Source organism: Mytilus californianus, unplaced genomic scaffold (genome assembly GCF_021869535.1).
Source record: "Mytilus californianus isolate M0D057914Y unplaced genomic scaffold, xbMytCali1.0.p SCAF_2, whole genome shotgun sequence".
Classification (NCBI taxonomy): domain Eukaryota; kingdom Metazoa; phylum Mollusca; class Bivalvia; order Mytilida; family Mytilidae; genus Mytilus; species Mytilus californianus.
This window is the reverse complement of record NW_026262668.1, coordinates 7,265,935-7,281,285: the sequence shown is the minus strand read 5'-3', so window position 1 is coordinate 7,281,285 and position 15,351 is coordinate 7,265,935. Positions and strand designations below refer to the sequence as shown.

Genomic DNA, 15,351 nt, shown 5'->3' with positions numbered 1-15,351 from the left:
TTGCGGTATGGAACCTGTTAAAATTTCATAGAGATCCATACATTTATACTCAAGTTATTTTCTGCGAATTTAAAAGGTCTTCGGACGACAAATGTCTTTGGACAACAAATGTCTTCGGACGCAGACATCGCCATAACATAATACGAACGCAAAAATGATGTGGTCGTAAGAAAAGAATAAACGAAATCGCAAGCAAAACTTGAGAGTACAACAGGCTACACTGACCACCAACACCCGACACATCCGATGATATTGCAACCGGGAAAAACAACGTTGAAAAATACACTGTTCGCAAAGCCTAACTAAGTACAATCACACATTTTGGTCGTGGTCAAAGATATTATTCATCCAAAATATTTGCTATTTAAATGTCTTTTATTAATATTCATTCACTATCATGGTTAAAAATAGATAGGGTAAAACAATATTGGAAAATACCTCTAAATATTTTAAATCTTCTTTTGATATGAATGATTATATTGTAAAGTCTCAATTTTCTTCCATGACGTTCAAAGAATATTTAGCTTTTGTAATTTACAACTGCTTAAAATAATAAAATAAAACAAAACTTGAAAATTTTGAATATAGCTATATAAATGTAGCGAAAAGAAAGTACTATGCAATGACTTGGATGTATTGTACCTTGTTTGATTTCAAAGTCAAATGACGGAATATTGTGCAACCCGAACTGATGATAATCCTCATCATGCTGAGACTGAAGATAAGCCACATCAAGCTGGGAGACCAGGCTCATATTGTGATTTTGTCTCCAACATTAAATTTTTGCGGACAGTTATCATTGTTCTATCTGTATTGCTGATTGTTTTATTGATAGTAATAGGTGTTATCACAAGCAAGGTAACTATCAAATAATGAATTGTTAAAAACTATATATGATTACTTCACTTTTAACGGAATATGTTCGATAAAGTCCTTTCTATATTAGGATTAAATGGAAGTTATCATCACGATGAGGCATCGTTAAAACAATGACTAGAGAAAAAATACTTTTCTTTACTTAACCTGTTTGCATCCTTCCACTTACGTCAACATTAACACATTCTGAAATTTCCGAACACATTTTATAACAATAGGCCAGTTTCCATTGGTTTTACGACCACATTCATATTGCCCGTGCGTCGACAAATGATGTATTTTAAATCCAAATGGATATTATCAACAATCACCAAAATCCTTATTTTGGCCTATTAAGGGTAGAAATTTCAACGCTTTTCTAGAAAAAGCTCGAACATATGGTTTAATTTCACTTTGAAATACTTTTCATTTTTAACTTATGGACTAAATATGGGTAGACTATAGCCCTTACCGTACCCAATACTTATATAGTCACAAAAGTATATTTGGTTTCTCGTTTAAACGTCGTATTCATACAAGCGTTGCATAACAATTTCTTATTCAGATTAGCTGAATTTGAAAGACTTATCAGACATAAAGTCTTAAAATCAAGTTACATAATATAGGCTATGTCACTGATTTTGGTATAATTTGGAATACAACTTTGACTCGTTGAACTTTAACTGAAAATCGAAAAATTAAAGAATGTATCTCTTTCATTTTCTGAAATATAACTTATTGAATTCTTTCAAAAAAGGTGAACATTTGTATAGAAAGCACACAAAATCGGCGAAAAAGTTTTTAAATTTGTCTTAAAATCATAAAATCTCCAATTTCCAAAAAAAAACACGACATGTTACTAAACGTTTGCACAGACATACATGTCAACAAATTTATCATAGATACCAAGATTTAAATTGTCTATGCCAGACGCGCGTTTCGTATTGAAAAGACTCATTAGTGACGCTGAAATGAAAAAAAATGTTCAAAAGGCCAAATAAAGTACGAAATTGAAGAGCATTGAGAACCCACGTTTTGGTTTGTGTTCAATATGTTTCTCTAATATTATCCTTCGCATCCATTGCTACGTCCGTAGATAATTTTAAAGTGTGCTGTTTTGGCTGGTATCTATAAATAAGCATGCCATTGATATTTTTTTAGAATGATACATACATTACGAAACCAAATGACAATAATTTTCAACAAAACCCTGACTTCGAAAGGATCATTCCACCGAATAATGATCGTAAGTATAACTTATATAATATAAATTAAGAGAGATGTGTACCATGCATGTGTTTATTTTATTTAAATAACGGTTATTACTTCTGTGTTGCTGAATAAAATGAAATCCGTTGTATACAGGTAATATTTTAAAGTCTCATTTTTTTATATTAGAAATATTAACTTTACTTCAAAGTTTTGACAAAATATCCATTTTAGACGTTTTTGGTTATTCTGTTGAAAAACAAAAACCCAACAAAATTACCAGGCTTGAAACTGTGAACACCAGACGTGCGTTTTGTCTACAAAAGCCTCAACAGTGACGCTCGAATCAAAAACGTTTAACGAACAAATAAATTGCGAAGTGGAAGAGCGTTGAACACCCAAAATTCCAAAAGGTTTTGCCAAATACAGCTAAGGTATTCTTGAAACCCTTTTGCTTTCATGCTTTCAAATGTTTTATATGTTTGTCTTACAAAACTTTTGGTACCGAATGTAATTATAGAACACTTGTCAATCAAAATGAGTATAATACTTAAATATTTAAAAGTTAAAAAATATTTGTATAGCATTTCTTGCATTTGCAAAACAAAAGAAAAACAGTTGCTCCATAATATTCTCGTGTACAATAAAAATTAGAAATTATAATGAATACAAATATCTTTCTATTACAGCTTTTTGCCAGTTTCCCTTTCCTCGCACAAACGTGAGCTTCATGAAATGTTTTCTTCCCTACAAGGGAGAATATATTGTAAACTGCGTTTTTGATTTACCTGCACAAGTTACAAGAATTTGTGCTATGAATGATACTACTCACCATTATAAACTTGACTGTGCTTCGAATTCATCATTTGGATATTATTGCAAGCAAGTTTGCTCAGAAAACTGCGCCTTCGATTGTAAAGATGATTGTACCCAATTTTCAATAACGGTACCTAAATCTGGTATTCTTCTACTTGAGATTGGTAATAACTGTTTACAAAATGATGGATATATTGAAATATGGAATGCAACGTTTCACAGAAGGGTTAAACGGGAAAGGCAAAGTCAGAATCAAAGGAACAGGGAATAAAAAGACGTAACAAGAAAATAAAGACACAATTGTTTTCGTTTTGTAATATATGAACCAGTAAATAACAGTGTTAGATACAAAAACAGTTATGTTGCAAACAAACCTATGAACAATGCGACGAAAAATAAAAGAAATCAAATTAAAAGTATACAATGCAAACAGAGATAACACATAGCGAAACTTTCAGCAAGACATACTCTCTCAAAAAGACCTAAAGGGAAATTAAGAGATCTAGAAGGCACAGCATTCCAAACATGTAGTCAGAACTCATCTAAGATACCAGCATTATAATTTAGTTTGCCACACGCGCGTTTCAAACCGATAATGTATATCTTTCAGCTAAAATTTGATGCAAATAAAAAGTGTAAAATAATTGCATATTCTTTTTAAGATATGAACAACTACATTTTGGTGGATTTTGACAAATTCAATGGTATTTTATAAATGGCGAGCGAGAGGAACATTCCCTGGCAAAACCAAAATGTTAATGGATGTTAAGCTATATATTGTCTTTCATATAAAAATTTGCTTATTTTGGTGTATTGTGTCCTATTAAAAAAATTACAAATATACAAAAACACAATATTTCTAGCATTGTATCACAAATGTCCATGAAGTCTTTTTGAATTCAAAATTTCATTACATTTTAAGAACATTTTTTATTTTTAGATTCTTACACAGTAGCTAATTTAACGATAATCAGAATCAAAGCAATACGATTCTTCTGCGTCGGTCGTTTTTTTTTACTTTAATCACACACACACACACAAACACACACACACACACCAGTCATGGGATATTTCGATAGAGACTCGTCAATTGATTGGTTAAAATAGGTATGAAATGATTGGTGGAATCAACCACACGTCATGTGCATTAAATACTTAAGGATATCCTGTTCAAAATAAAAGCTTTAAAAGACTGTTATAAATTGCTAGTATATAAATAACGGAACTTAAAAATTAGAAAATATGAAAGGTCCTTGGCCTCGTTTTTGAGATAAAATCATTTGAAAATTTGGCGGGAAATGATTCTCTCTAGATTTTTTATACATTTAACATTGTCCCCTTTTTTTCTCAAAAACTTTGAAAAAATTACAAGGATTTTATAAAATTTTCAAAAATGGCTTTTTAAACTATATATAATGAAATTATGCAAATAAAAGTAGGGATTAGCGGGGAATATTTTAATTGGCAGTACATTGATAAAACTAGAGGATCCTCAATATCTGACAAAAGGTCAAAAACAAGAGTAGCAACCATCCTTAAATAAAGTAATTGGCAGCTTGAAATTCATTACAGCAGTGTCATTGGGTCAAGTTATCAAAGTGATGGAAAATATTTCTTGGAATTATGTGAACTTTCAGTTTGCTTGATTCGCCCGTATGAAAGGAGTTTAGAAGATACAAACATGCCACCCTCTAAGATCGGATGCAAAATCAAATACATATTCAGGACGAGAACATGTTAATATAATATAGATATGAATCGAGCTTTGTGTTACATCAACACTCTGAGTCGACGTTTCAACGTACTAGATTACATGAAACAAACAGTACTCAAAACGAAATGTCTTACCTGGACAAAATGTTTGGCCTCAGAGGATCCATATATTGCTCTCATTATTAAATGAAGCGTGATTTTCGAAAAAGAAGCAAATACCAAATATCAACAGGAAAAGTTGACCTTATATGGATTTGGCTATTTTTTAAGTCCTTTTTGGTTATATAGCTTTTCAACTGTTTTCGGTCCCTATACATCCTTGGATCTCAAATATTCGGTTTTGAGATTTCCTCATGAAGGTAATCTAGAACCTTTGGACGTATCAAGTTAATAACGTGTTGTTTATATTTTATATCAAGTCTTTGGCTAAATATCAATTCGCTTAATTATAATTTGTAGCAATACTCAAATGTTTGTTTTGCTGTTCTGTGGGACTCGTGCTATGGCATTGCTCAATACAATGTTTCCGTGTACAGTTCATAACTTTGCTGTATGATCAAATCATCAATTTTATGTGTAGGATGATATGATTTCTCAGCAGACTTTGCAATAACCTTGAGCATTCTTTGGTACGATAGAAATTATTTTTTTTTTATGCGGGAGGATTTTAGGGGATGGAGTTGTTACCTTTTGTTCCGTTATGTTTTAGTGCTTTTCCTATACTAGTCTTTATTTCGTGTTTTTCTTTTGTGTACTTTCTGTTAATGTTCTGGATGAAAATAAAAAAAGGAAGGATTGAGATCTTAAAAACTAGTTTAGAATCGCCACTTTTCATATTAGGAAACTGATCAGTAGTTGTCGTTAGTTATATCTTAATTTTTTGGTTATTGGAAGAATTTGGGTTTTAATTGTATAACTTTGGTAGTTTCTGTTTGATTTATTCCCAATGATTATAGACTAGGAACGATATAAAGCTTTATAAGTTGCATTAACACCTGTATATGTCTGATGTAGGTGACTGTATGTTGCCCTCTAGATGTATTTTGGGGTTTTTTTTGCCGTTAAATTGTTGTCTTATTAATATTTATTCATATTTGCAAAAAAAATGTTGAATCGTAATTTAATTTCCTGACATATAATTAAATGTTTACTCTATATATAGGTTATATATATATATATATCTTTATATAAAACCAAATTAAATTATTTTGATTCATGTTAACGATTTGAACAATTTAGACAGAATGCAAAATTTCAATGGTTTAAAAGGATTATCTATAGCTATAAATCTTATTGAAAAAACTTTGCACATTTCTTTATGTATGTTCATGTATGTCTTAGAGTTAAAGGACCAATACTTATTCAAATTTATACATTATATAATAATACACTCAAACAAGTTAACATATAAATTAAAATATTATGTCCTGTATATAACATTTTAACATTGCATTTGTAATTAATCACTGAATACTCCTAAAGATTAAGGCCAGTATTTTATATTACTCACTATTGCCCAGAACTACCGGGAAAACCCAGTAAAACCCGGGTTTCCAGTATTTCCCACTGGGCTGGGCAATACTCATAAAAGCCGGATTTTTGTCAACCCTTGGTCTGAACCTATTTGTATCATTGATGATATAAAGCCATCATAAACTAAGCTAACGTTACTCTCGAAATCGTCTATTTGGAAAATTTCCTTGTAAAGAAAGCCATGATTTGTCGTACAGAAAACAGTTTTTTTCAACTTGGATAAGGATAATCAATGTTGCAAATTCTTTCAATGGCATATATTTTGAAAATATAAAACAATTCAGAAGAAATGATCCGTTTCCGAAATAGACGTTAGCAAAAATTTTGGGACAAGAGGTACACAAAACTGTCTATCGGCGTTTGTGGCGAAATTTTTACAATTGATTTAAATCAGTATTTTAGGCGATTGGACCAGAAAACGTTGAAACAAAATGAAGCCACGTGATGAATTGTACATGCATACTGTATGGTGGAACTACTAACTTAATACATGTAGCTTTTGTCCTTAATCACATTTTAAAGCCGAAATTACACGAATGCATAGACCAAATAAAGAAAAAATAAAACATTTTGAGAAAAGTATCAACAACAAAAAAACGATTTACACTACGATTCTAAGTTAGATATATGTAGCAAGATGTATGGTAAACCAATTAATTTTCTTTATATAAGATTTCGTCATGAACGAAACAAATAGCCATCATGCAATACATACGATAAGTTTGTTTCTCTAATTCTTAATCGATTTATCCTTTTCCTGACATGTTGATTATTTTTATTTAATTAACGTTTGGTTCGTTTGATCTCAGTTATTCATTGGTCAAAATTCGATTAATTTTCTTGCTTTCCCCTGAATTTCCTATTGTGACGTCATGAAAAAGGCGACCATGCTGATGACGTCACAAAGAAAGAACACATTTTTTTGCAGATCGTTTTATAAGAAGGAATAAACCTGCATATTGTATAAAAATCATTAGAGAAACAGATTCCACCACTAAATCTCGTGTAATACGATATTTATCCACTCTCGACAGTTATATTTCAGATTAAGTAACAAATATCATTGAAGATAGAAGATGTAACCCCCCTAGTCAACTACACCAACACCTTAAGATTCTTGTTAATATCGAGAGGTTGTACACTAGAAATTAAATGTCAGTTCAAATCAAGCAAGTTCATTCCATTCGAAACGGTGTAAAATATAAATTTACCTACCTAACATTTGTAGTTCGTGTTTCTCAGTCATTATTTTTCTATGTTGTATTTTGTGTACTATTGTTTGTCTGTTGGCAATTTTCTTTTTTAGCCATGGCGTTGTCGGTTTACTTTTGACTTATGAGTTTGAATTTCCTTTGGTATATTTTGCCTCTCTTTTACTTGATTTAAGCAAGGGTTACCCATCACACTCTCTGTTTTCAAAGGTAATGGTTTTGGGTCATTTTTCATGTGTGTTCATAAATAAGAATAAGTTAACATATATAGCCGTAGTTTTATTTTGGGTCAAAATTACAATGGCAAAAAAACAAAAGGTCATTCTGAAAAGCGTCGTTTACAAATGATGCACTCAGGATAATGTCCATCCTAAATATAAAAAAAGATACATCAACGTTACATGTTAGAAATACCTTTATTCTTATAAACTGTAGGAAAAAGAAGGAAAAATAATGAACATTTAGAATTCCATGTGAATGATAGATCTTGATCATCAGATAGTTTTTTCATAACTTTTCATAAACTTAATATCGAATTCAAGAGCTATTACCTTACTTTGATAGTGATAACTGTTATTCTGAAGTACCCATTGTAAGTGCAATCCTATGTTTGCTTGAAAAGAAACAAAAATTTAGCTCTTTAAGAATTTTTCATCCACGGCTTTCAAATGTTTGGTTATAAGTTTTCCTAATATATGTTATTGCAGATAACTGGTTCGAACATATCAAATGTTTTAAGTGTTACTTTAATTATCTAGCACTTGGTGGATACCACTTCAGCTCGAGTGCACCATCAACCTAGTAGTCAGTGCTTGTTTGGGGACATGATTTATAATATACATTTCTTACATCTTCCATTGATTAAAACAGAAAGAATTAAGAAGTAAGGTTCAAAATCCGTCAGGAAAGGATAACCTTAGATACTTTTGCTTTTCTGTTTAGAACCACATTTCGTCATATAGGTCCCAATTATTTTTACTACATCGGCTTTAAAAAAATGAAGATTTCAAGCGTTCCTGAAGAAGGTTGTTAAAAAAACTGATTCAGATGCACAAAATTTAAGAAGTGTTCTTTCCATATTCTAACATTGGCTTGATACTTCTGCTGGTAGTGTTTAGGTACCCGAGTGTATCACCAGCTTAGTACTTAATTCTTAGTCATTTACATGATTCATAACATAGATAACTCAAATTATCCGTTGATTTAAGTAATAATTCAGATACTAAGATTCCTTATCCCTCACGCAAAGTGGACCTAAATGGGTTTGGCTATATAGATTCAATTTGTTACTACAGCATCTCAACTATTTGTGCATCACGTGCGTTTATTTTATTGTTACGAGCATTCATGATAGAGGATAAACCAGAGAAGCACTTTGGACTAACCAAATTAATCAAGAGTTATTTTCGTTTTCTAGCACTAATTTTCAAATTATACTGGTGGACTGTTAGTACCCGGGGTGTCATCAGCACGATAGTTAATAGTTCTCGTTTATAAATTCAGAGGTTATACAGAAAGTAAGAAAAGGGCGTCGGAAACCAAAAATGTGAAGTTTTTTTTATTTAAATTTCAAACATAATTGACAATGATGTATTCTGCAAAATTTTACTGCTTTTATTGAAAGAAACTATGCTATATTTCTTGAATTTCGGTAAAAAAATATTCTGTATAGAATAATAGATTATTAGAAATAATCATGAATATAACAACTTGCCTTTTGTGAGTGATACTTTATTTTTTATAGTATGTATTGCCTCCCTTGTAGACAACAATCTTCTTGTGTCCATATGGATAAGAGTTAGCTAAATTCGAAAATAAAAGTTACAGATTATGGTGAATATCTTAAGCAACTATATCTAAGTATGTTCGTTTGTCACGATTTACTCCTTCTTTTGTCAACACCTCGTATCTTATATGGCCTTTGCATTAAATATTTTCAGAAACAACCACATCTTTTTTCTAAAGTTTTACAATCTAAAATTCCAAATACAGTAAAAGATAGTTACTCGAAATTACTTTTATAACTAACATATTATTCATACATTTAATATGTATTTATTTCCATACATAAATGAATAAAATCTAGAATCGTTTATTTTCCGTAAAAAGAACGCTAAAATTACTCTATTTTCCGATAACTTGTATAGTACATTATCATGCGAAAGAGAAAACATTGTTTGATATACCGTTAATTTAAATATCAGTGTTGAAGGCATATGAACGAGCGAAATTCTCAAAGCAACCGATGTATCTCCTGTTATTCATTTTCTCTAAACCAAAGAGCAAACAAAAATTAAAATTTTATAAGAAAACACCTTAGTAGGCGTGGTTATGGGAATTGTTATGGTTTCGAACATATGGCTAGCAACATATCATACCTCGATTACTACAAAAAAAGTATGGATTCAGAATTGATTGTTACCATATTCATCTTATAGTTGTATTTACCTTTGTATACTGCAAAGAGACGTTGTTTTCTGAATCGTCCAAAACATCTACTTCTGCTGTGTTATTTACTATAACAACTGCACCAAAGTCGATAGAAACGTGTCTTATTACAGGTCAATTTATATCCTAAAAAACGTGTTATGTACCATGAAATGACAAGACTTTATAAAAATGAATAAACAATAAACTTTTTGCAATTGGTTATCATATGCACTTTTTCCGAGAAAATACAGACATCAATGTTTACTTATTTTGTGCTTTATCTCGTCTCACTATTTTTGATATGAACCACCTTTGAGAAGTATTTAGTATTACGATAAATTTTCACTTCTGTTCTCGTACTGTGAACAACACATTTATTTAAGTTGTAAAGTATAAAAAAATATTTCCGTACTATATCTAAACTTTCCTGTGTACGTTATTTTATTTAACGTCATTTTGTCCCAGGTTAGAGTTGTCTTTTTGACATTGTTTTAAATCTTTTTTATAACTATTGTATTGATATTGTGTCATAAATCAAATTTATTCGTTCAGTGTATGTTTACTTGTTTTTGTCTATATGTTTTTTTGATCGAGTTAAGCCATATCAATTGATATTTTATAGTGTGTCTTTTTGTCTTGTGATGTTACACTACTGTTTCAGGATGGGGTGAAAGTTGGCGCCTATTAAAACGTTTCACCTGGCTGCATTTGTATGCAACTGTCCTAAGTCAGGAGCCTGTTCAGTGGTTGTCGTTTGTTGATGTGGTTCATAAGTGTTTCTCGTTTCTCGTTTTTTATATAGATTAGACTGTTGGATTTTTCCTACTTGAATTGTTTTACACTAGTCATTTTTGGGGCTCTTTATAGCTTGCTGTTCGGTGCGAGCCAAGGTTCCGTGTTGAAGGCCGTACTTTCACCTATAATTGTTTACTTTTTACACATTGTGGCTTGGATGGAGAGTTGTCTCATTGACACTCATACCACATATTCTTATTTCTATTGGCAAGTATACCACATCTACTTTTTTCCAACTGTAAAAGGTATTTATAGAATGTATCAAAATCAAAACCTGTGCATCTGTTATATATGTATCCAATGCGAAACAAATTGGTTTATCCAAAGTCTCGTTACTTTTAACGTTTAATATATTGTCCTCTCAAAAACAAAAGGTAAAAAAATTGTAAATCATTTTTATGTCACATTATAAAGCATGTAATGTACCTTTCTATAATCAAACCCTGATAGAGTTGATGGTTATTTTTTAATGACCGATAAACAAATAGCAAAATATTTTTGATGGTAAGTGTTTTTAAAAATAATCTTAACGGTACAAATTGCATTGCACCATATGCACACTTCGACAATATATGTATCTACAGTGATTTTCGAGATCAAAAACTTCGAAAGCCCAACATCTAAAAACAATGTTGAAGAGCTGGTGAATCCAAAAAAGCTCAAAAGTAAGGTAAACCCGGAAAAGAAATCAGAGTTTTGCACGAGAAAATACTATCCTAAATTGTTTCGAAATTTTATAGGGGCAAATTTAAAGAGACAATATCCATATTTTAATGTCAATACCAACAAACTATCTTCTGGGCTGATGATATATTCGGGGACTAACAGTCCACCAGCAGATGTATCGAACAATTGGTAGTAATAACATTAACGGTACCAATTTGATTGCACCAAAGGCTATACAAACATTATTTGTATGCTAATGTCTCATGAACAATATCTGTATGCTCGTGTCTCATGAACAATATCTGTATGTTCATATTTCATGAACAATTCCCCTATACACGTGTCTCACGAACAATATCCGAATGCTGATGCCTAACGAACAATATCCGTCTGCTCGTGTCTCATTAACAATATATATATGCTCTTGTCTCACGAACAATATCGGTATGCTCGTGTTTCATGAACAATATCCGTCTGACCGTGTCTCATGATGAATATTCGTTTATTCGTGTCTCATGAACAATATCCGTATGCTCGTGTCTCATGAACAATATTCGTTTGCTCAGTTCTCATTAACAATATTCGTCTGCTCGTGTCTCGCGAACAATATCTGTTGGCTCGTGTCTCATGGACAATATCAGTATGCTCGTTTCTCACGAACAATATCCGTTTGCTCATTTCTCATGAACAATATTTGTCTGCTCGTGTCTTATGGAGAATATCCGTATGCTCATTTCTCATGAACAATATCCGTCTTCACGTGTCACACGAACAATATCTTTTAGCTCATGTCTCATGAACAGTATCCGTATGCTCGTGTCTCATGGACAATATCAGTATGCTCGTGTCTCACGAACAATATGCGTTTGCTCATTTCTCATAAACAATATGTGTCTGCTCGTGTCTCATGAAGAATGCTCATGTTTCATGAACAATATCCGTATGCTTGTGCCTCATGAACAATATCTGTTTTCTAAATAAAAAAATATCTGGAATCTTATTTCTAACTCACAATGAACTAATTGAATATTTCGAAAACATGATAATATTTATGCTTTACAAAGTCATATGTTACAACAAGGATTGCATTACAAATAGATTGTACAAATTTGATTAATGAAAAAGAGCCACAAGGAAAAAAAAGGCTAAACAAAATTAAAAAATTAAAAAATTACATATTCACAAGACGGCATTTCACCCTATTTCGGCAAATTACTCTTCTCTACCACAACGTGAATTTGTTCTTACTTTTTAATTCCCGCGTTCTTAGTAAAAGCGAAATAATTCATCAGTAAGACAATACAGTTAAATGCATATTACCTACCTATTCCATTGTAATAAAATATGCTCCGTCTTATTTTAAATCCATGGTATCTGTTGTAGTATTCTAGTCCGTAGTGTCCACCTCTGTAAATGGCAGGGCCTATTCGTAAAAGTTTAATACAATGTCAGTACATTATGCATTTGTCACAGATAAATACCCATGTTTCAAGTTGTTCTAATGAGGTAATGAAATAATATCTTGATATATAAGTGGACTAAATATCTGGGAAACAAAGTGATGCACTATACATTTTCTTTATTTTTAAATAGGTATACAATCTTAAACATTATAGCCTTTTAAAAAAAGTATAGGTAGTTTTCTCCTTTGAATTGTTTTACATTTGTCATCTCGGGGCCTTTTATAGCTTTATAGGTTTTGCTCATTGTAACAGGTCGTATGGTTACCCTTAGTTGCTAACTTCTACGGCAGTTGGTCTCTGGTGGAGAGTTGTGTTATTGGCAATCATACAGCATCTTCTTATTTTTATATTTGAAATAAATATGTATTTGTGAATACTCACGAGGGCCCTTCTTAGGATAATTTTCATAGGTGTTATACCCGTATGAAGCAACTGTAAAAAAACATATGTTACTCATTACAATGATTTTCTGCTGGATTTGTCGTCTGTATTATATCTGTTTCTATTTTAATGTTTATAGGTAAATTTAAATCTAATCATGGTAAACTTTGTTTAATTCATTTTATTTCATGTATATATTATGTTTTAAAATTAATACTGTTCATTCAAAACGGCGGGATTAAAAAAATAAAATATGTGTTCAAGTTTATTCGTTTAAAAAACTGATAATAATGTCACGTGCATTTTTTTGTTGTAAATAATTGAAAAAAGTGGAAGTTGAAAAACCCCGACAAATAGAAAAATATTTTAAAAAACAACAGCAGTAAGGCACACGTCAATGAGAAAATAGCATGGTTTAACAAGTATCAATACATAAATTTCAACTTTCAGACTTCAACGTTAAAGCAATTAGTCTTTGGATATAAGATTTTTGACAAAAATTATTTTGGTCTGAATTATTTCCTAACAGTTTTAGGTTTTTCAATATACGAATCATATTATGTATCTAATCAGAAATTGATAAATGTAAATGTTTATCAAGTTTTTGTTCAAGAATACACAGAAAAATATAACAAAAACAGAACAATAAAATTAAATCTAGTTTTAGCATACAGTTGCCTTTTTGTCATTTGTTTTGTTTTTTTTCTTTTGTAAAAATCATCGCTTTCATAGATTCAGTTCCACGAAAATGCACGGTAATATTGTTGTTCATATCTCATTGCACAGAGATGAAATGCCAGGATACTAAAAGTTGAGATGCATTATATTACACCAGTACGCACTTGGACCCACATTTTAGCATTTCCTCGTCTTATACCAAAAAAGAGGAACTACTTCGAAAAGAACGCATACATGAAGATACGAGGCTTAACATTTTGTAAACCAGACGTACGTTTTGTTTAAAATAGTTTCATCAGTGACACTCAATTCAAAAGTTAAAAAGGCCAAATACAGTACAAAGTTGAAGACAATGAGGGCCCAAAATGCTGAAATGTTTTGCCAAATAGGAGAATGGTTATCTATTCCTGGGGTAAAAAGAACCCATAATTGTTTAGATTGTATATGTTCATCATTATCCACTTGAAAATATGAGCAATAAAGAAGTGGCTTTTGAAAAATCGTAAGAATAAAAAGTTATTACCTTCATTTATCTTCATCTTTTCAAAAATAAAAACTTTCACTATTTTTTTAATTTGAATAAAACATTCCTGTCGGAGGCTTTATCTTCTTATTTGCCATGTTAACGTTTTAACGGGTCTATATTAGCCATTGCGAGATCGATTACAACGATTCATTAGAAATGAAATTAATAGAAAAAAGCTACAAAAAATTAGCAACTAACCAAAGGTCAACTATACTTGGGGAAGTTTCTAAAATGACCTGTAAATTATCAACGGAGTATTAAAAAAAAAGTATTTTATTAATCATCTCAGTACTGAAGCGCTGACTCCTGAACTGATCCCTGAAATATTCATTACAAAAATGCTTGTTTTTTGTAAGTACCATATATTTAAAAATATTTCATTTCAATCCTTGTGTTGTCAATGTTATAATATGGCATACCAGTTATTCGGTACTGGCCTTAAATAATATTGCTACAAGTTGGTAAATAAACTGTTTTCTGTCAAGTGAACCTTTTTTCTTTTGGTCCGTATTAATATATAGCGTTTTAAATACTTCGTTAATTTATAATTTGTTTTGCCCTGATATTGATCAATTGTTTTTTTTTCTTACAACGCTACATATATGTTTTAACTTTCAAAATAGAGTTGTATCATATTCTCACAATGGATTGTTAATTTTTGTAGCTGATTCTATTAATTGTATTTTTAATGGATCGTTATAAACGATCTCATAAAAGCTAAAATAGACATGTTAAACATGGTAAATGATAAAGCGAAAAGCCTCGGACAGACATGTCTGGTCTTATAAAAAAATTGTAAATTTTATTTTTTAAAAAGACGAACATAAAGGAATAATATAACTTTTTCTGTTTACGAATTTTCATATTGCATTTCTCTATTGCTTATATTTTCAAATGAAAGAAAATGTACACGTATACAATCTTAAACAGTTGTAGGTTCTTTCTACCCCATAAATATACTACCTTAGCTGTATTTGGCAAAATCTTTTGGAATATTGGGTTCTCACTGCTCTTTATTTAACCTTTTTCAATTTTTAGTTTCGAGCGTCACTGATAAGACTTTTGATGATGAAAC

General features: G+C 31.1%; 1 long non-coding RNA gene across 1 annotated transcript; it reads left to right on the top strand.

The window, feature by feature from the left end:
• The first annotated feature begins 644 nt into the window (after nucleotides 1–644).
• LOC127728763 (uncharacterized) lies at nucleotides 645–3,496 on the top strand. Its single transcript, XR_007994363.1, has 3 exons — nucleotides 645–858; nucleotides 2,017–2,101; nucleotides 2,754–3,496. It is a non-coding gene; the product is annotated as an uncharacterized LOC127728763 (long non-coding RNA).
• The last annotated feature ends 11,855 nt before the right edge of the window (nucleotides 3,497–15,351 follow it).